Consider the following 6,023-nt stretch of genomic DNA (forward strand, 5'->3'; position numbering starts at 1 on the left):
AGAAAGGGGAATTGATTACAAGCATTAAAATATAACCACCCCCTCACAGGGCAACGAACAACAGAAAAGTGGGTGAAGGGCGACAGAGATGATGTAAGATATGAAAATAAGACAGCACTGAATCTGCAGCTCCGGGAGAAGGACATGTCTGATCAGAGCACACGGGAGCAAATGAAGGGCGAGGGAGAGAGATGGGAGCACATCCTGGTCCACCAAGCCTTGAGGACAATATTCCCGCTCAGAGCAGCCAATGCACAGAGAAGACCAAATAGCTGGCCCCACTATGAAATATGATATCCCTCACTGACCCATATCCCTACAGGGGACAACCCTGGAGACACATTGTGGGAATTCCACCTGATCTGATCCCAACACACCGAGGCAAAACACTAAGGATGTGCAACAGAACAGCAATGGGAACAGAGCAACAAAGTCCCCAGGAAATACCAAAAATAGACTTTGGGGCCAAGGCTTGGTGCCCCATCAGACTCAACTGGAAAACAGTCCTAAAGGCCAACAAAAAGTCCTTGAACTAACTACAAGCTTTTCTTCCTTGTTGTGTTTTGTTGTCATTGGTTTCTTATTGTTCTTCTTTTGTTTTATTTTGTTGCTTGGTTTTGTTCTGTCTTGTTTTTGTGCATGTTATCATCTCTGCAGGTCTGTCTAAATAAGTTGGCTGGATGAACAATCTGGAGGAGAAAACAACGGGACCAACAGTTCCGGGGGGACATGGGAGAGGGAAAGGGGGAGGGAAAGAAAGTGGTGTTAACAAACCCAGGGACAAGGGAAAAACAAGTGATCCAAATCTGGGTGCGGAAGGTGTAGGAGGCCTGGTAGGGCATGATCAAGGGTAAGGTAACCTAGAGGAAGTACTGAAACCCAAATGAAGACTGACCATGATAGTGGGACAAGAGGAAAGTAAAAGGAAATAGAGGAAAGAGCTAGGAGGCAAAGGGCATTTATAGAGGTCTAAATAAAGGCATGTACATATGTAAATATATTTATATATGAGGATGTAGAAATAGATCTATGTGCGTATATGTATAGGTTTAGTATTAAGATAGCAGATGAACATTGGGCCTCCACTCAAGTACTCCCTCAATGCAAGAATACTTTTTTCTATTAAACTGGCATTCCATGATGCTCACCTTCCCGACAAAATCGCTGAAGACAAAGCGATTGCATAAGACAAAGCGGGTGCATAAACAAATATGGTGAAGAACTTTGATGGTGCCCGGCTCTCAAAAGATACAGCATATGGGATCATAAAGGCTTGAAGGTAAACAAGCGGTCATGTTGCTGAGAAGCAACAAAGCCCACATGGAAGAACACACCAGCCTGCGTGAGCAGGAGGTGCAGAAGGGATCAGTTATCAGGCATCAAAGAACAAAAAAGTCATATCATTGTGTGCTCACTTCCCCACAATAGCTGAAGACAAATGGGTGCATAAGCAAATGTGATGAAGAAAACAGATGGTGCCCAGCTATCAAAAGGTATAGTGTCTGGGGTCTTAAAGGCTTGAAGGTAAACAAGTGGCCATCTAGCTCAGAAGCAACAAAGCCCACATGGAAGAAGCACGCCAGCCTGTGGGATCACGAGATGTCGAAGGGATCAGGTATCAGGCATCATCAGAACAAAAATCTTATCATTGCGAATAAGGGGGAGTGTGGAGTGGAAACCGAAAGCCCATTTGTAGGCCCCTGGACATCCCCTTACAGAAGGGTCTCTGGGAGAAGACCTGTCAGTCAGGGTGTGATGTGGCAACAATGAAACATACAACTTTCCTCTAGTTCCTAAATGCTTCCTCCTCACCCCACCCCCACTATCATGATCCCAATTCTATAAACCTGGCTTGACCAAAGGATGTACACTGGTATAGATAGGAACTGGAAACACAGGGAATCCAGGGCGGATGATCCCTTCAGGACCAGTGCTGAAAGTAGTGATTCTGGAAGGGTGGAGGGAGGGTGGGTTGGAAAGGAGGAACTGATTACAAGACTCTACATATAACCAACCTCCTCCCTGTGGGACAGACAACAGAAAAATGGGTGAAGTGAGGCATTGGACAGTGTAAGATATGACAGAATAATAATTTATAAATTATCAAGAGTTCATTAAGAGTATAAAGAAAAACCCAGACTGAAGGGTGTGTGTGGGGGGTGGGAGGGGGAGACAGTAATGACATATTGGACAGGGGACAAATCTCTAAAATCTGTAGAAAACTTCCATAGCTCAACAAGAAAAAGACAAATAATTGAATTAAAAATTGGACAAAGGAGAGAGGAGGGGAGGAAGGGGGACCTGATCACATGGACACATAATCACACCCTACCCCCAGGGGAATGAACAACAGAAACCATGGGGGAAGAGAGACAGCGGTTGGTGTCAGATACGAAAATAATAATAATTGATCATTTTCCAAGGGGTCACGAGGGTGGGGGGAATGGAAGGGGAAAAAGAAGAGCTGATACCAAGGGCTCAATAGAAAGTAAATGTCTAGAAAAGAATGATGGCAACATATGTACAAATGTGCTTGATACAATTGATGTGTGGATTGTTACAAGAGGTGTAAGAGTTTCTAATAAAATGATCTTTAAATTTTTTTAAATGGTTGTATTGGACAGGGTTCTCTAGAGAGACAAACCAGATTGCTAGTAATTATATATAAATATATTTATAAAGATAGATATATAATTCAAGAAATAAACCGTTAAATAATATACAGATAGATAATACAAGAAATTAAGAGTTAAATTATAAAGCAGTGAGACACTAGCAGTTCTTCAAGTTTTGAGAGCTGCCAGTTGCCAGTCCCCTTCTGTAGAGAGCTGGGCTATATATACTCAGGCAGCAAACAGCAAGGCAGGTCCCCAACTGTCATCAACTGTCAGTCCCCAGCTCCAGAGATGAACATTCCAATCGTGTGGGCTTAAAGGGACCTCAACTTACAGCGACACAGTCCACAGGCTAGGCATCCCACAGGTAGTGTACCCCTTTAAACTGAGGCACAGAACACGCAAGGTGAGGCTCACCGAGCCATTTATCCCTCTGCCCTTTAGTTAATCCTACTTGTGTTTATTGGCCAGGTTGACACAATAAACTATAGCAATGGTCAAAGGAAATGAATGGACAATTTTCCAAAAAAGTAGTTCAGGTAACCAATAAACACATAAAGCAATGCTTGCCAATGATAAGCCTTCAAAGAGATGCAATGAAAACAACCATGAGATACCATTTCACATCTCACTGATAGCCAAGTTCAGAGAAGCGGCAAACAACAAATGCAGGGAGTCTCATGCTCTGCTGCTGGGTCTGTGAAACAGACAGCGCCTGTGGACAACACTTCCTCAAGGAGGCAGTGGGCATTTATAGAGGTCTAGATAAAGACATGCACATATGCAAATAGATTTATGTATGAGGATGGGGAAATAGATCCATGTGCACCCATTTATAGGTTTAGCATTAAGGTAACAAAAGGACATTGGGCCTCCACTCAAGTACTCCCTCAATACAAGAATACTTTCTTCTATTAAACTGGCATTCTATGATGCTCACCTTCCTGACACAACCGCTGAAGACAAAGTGGGTGAATAAGCAAATGTGGTGAAGAAAGCTGATAGTTCCTAGCTATCAAAAGATATAGTGTCTGGGGTCTTAAAGGCTTGAAGGTAAATAAGCGGCCATCTAGTTCAGAAGCAACAAAACCCACGTGTAAGAAGCACACCAGCCTGTGTGATCGCGAGGTGTTGAAGGGATCAGGTATCAGGCATCATCAGAACAAAAAATCATATCATAGTGAAAGAGGGAGGAGTGAGGAGTGGAGACCCAAAGCCCATTTGTAGGTCACTGGACTTCCCTGTACAGAAGGGTCTCAGGGAGCAACGATGAAACACAACTTTCCTCTAGTTCCTTGACCACTATCAGAATCCCAATTCTACCTTGCAAATTTGGCTAGACCAGAGGATGTACACTGGTACAGATAGGAATTGGAAACAGGGAATCTAGGGCGGATGATCCCTTCAGGACCAGTGGTGTGAGGGGAGATACTGGGAGGGTAGAGGAAGGGTAGGTTGGAAAGGGGGAACTGATTACAAGGATCTACATGTGACCTCCTCCCTGGGGGACGGACGACAGAAAAGTGGGTGAAGGGAGATGTCTGACAGTGTAAGATATGACAAAATAATCATTTATAAATTATCAAGGGTTCATGAGGGAAGGGGGAGTGGGAAGGGAGCTGTTGCCAAGGGCTTAAGTGGAGAGCAAATGTTTTGAGAATGGTGAGGGCAATGAATGAACAAATGTGCTTTACATGGTTGATGTATGGATGGATTGTGATAAGAGTTGTATGAGCCCCTAATAAAATGATTTAAAAAAAGATTATCTAAATGAAGAACTAATGATAAAGAAAACTTGAATGCAGTGACTCAGAGGTGTCCTAGCAGCACCTGCCCTGCTCAAATGCCTTGGGCGAAAAGGAGTCATCAGGGCAGTTTCAGAAGCCGCCGGGGTCCTTGCAATCGTGATCTGAAACAAGATGTGTACAGATTTTGGGGGGAGGATAATTTACTCTGAACCTGCAGCCCAGTCACAATAAAAAGCTCAAAAAGAGGGGGGGGGTGTAGGGGTGGGGGTGGGGGGAACCTGCACACGTGCACAGGGAGAGACCAGTGAGACCAATGATCGACACCATGTCACTTCCCCTTGGTGGCCTTCTCCCCAGTCTCGGTGGGAACACTGCAGAGCCCTCCTCCTGGGGTTTAAGAAAACCTGCCAGGGCCTCCCTGGGCTCGGGGAGCAGCAAAGGAGTACAGACAGTTCTTTGGCTTCTGTGCCCAACTCCTACCTGAGTCCTTCCCTCCAGGGGGCCTGGGAAAGGCTGCTCTCAGGCCCAGCGGAGGCAGCAGTGAGGTTGGCACCAGTCCTCAGAGATCCTGAGGCTCCAGGGACTGGTCCCCTGCTGCTCTGTGCACCAGTAACAGGAAGCCCAGAGGCTGGGCTTGCCTCCCCTGCTGCTTGAACAGCCTTGGCAGGCAAAAGACCACAGCAGGCATCTCCGAAACGGGGCCCAGGAAGTCGCTCCCATCTTTTTTCTTTTTCTTTTTTGGAGTTGGGCGCATCCCTCCTCACCTTTTGCATTGTTCTCTGGCTGATCTACTGTCACCTTCCCCTCCCCCCCCACACGCACGTCACTGTGTTCTCCCTTCTCTACAGATGTGAGCAGCTCCCTAGCCTTCCCCCTCCTGCTGGCTGATTCAACTAGGTGGATGGGCTGGGACCCCTCTGGGGTGCAGGCTGGGGTGCCCTGCTGGTATGTGCCCTAACAGGTTTTCCTCTATCCGTCTGGAGATCAGCTTGGAGCCTGTCGGACCTGCCCCCTAGGGAGCGAGAGCCAGAGGCAGAGCCAGGTCAGAAACTGGACTTAGAGACCGAGACTGGTTCTCTGTGGACCCACCTGGCCCCACAGGGGCAGAAATGCACAAAGCCTCCTGTGTCTGCACCTAAGCTGCTGAGAAGCCGAGCGGCGTCCACTCAAGTGGGTTGAGGCCCAGCTCTTGGGAGGAGAGATGCGAGGTAGGCAGAAAGGTGTTGGTCTGTGGAACCTGGTACAGCCTGGTCCTCTCCCACACCTGGGAGGGGCCAGGGCTGGAGGCAACTGCTGGCCAGGTCTGCAAGGGAGGTCATCTGACTGGCTGCCCCGCCTGGGCTGCACAGCCCCCTTCCTCTCCAGGAGGCTTCACAGGAGCGACACCACCACCAGGCAGGCGTGAGGGGAGCCACCCAGCCAGCCCCGGCACCTCTGGGTAAGTGCTGGCCCCGGGTTCTCCCCTGGACGGGGTCTTGTTGATCGTTGCCTGCGTCCACTGCCCAGTACTCCCGTGTCCACAAGAACACATCCGTGCAGCAGCTCAGAGAGTGCACGGACTGAACTAACGATTCCAGCCCGAGGCTCCAAGGGCAAAAGGCAAACAGCAGGCAGGTGGTTGGATGGGCAGAGATCTGGGGCTTGCTAGTAGACTGGGGCT

This window comes from Tenrec ecaudatus, chromosome 1 (assembly GCF_050624435.1).
Source record: "Tenrec ecaudatus isolate mTenEca1 chromosome 1, mTenEca1.hap1, whole genome shotgun sequence".
Classification (NCBI taxonomy): Eukaryota; Metazoa; Chordata; class Mammalia; order Afrosoricida; family Tenrecidae; genus Tenrec; species Tenrec ecaudatus.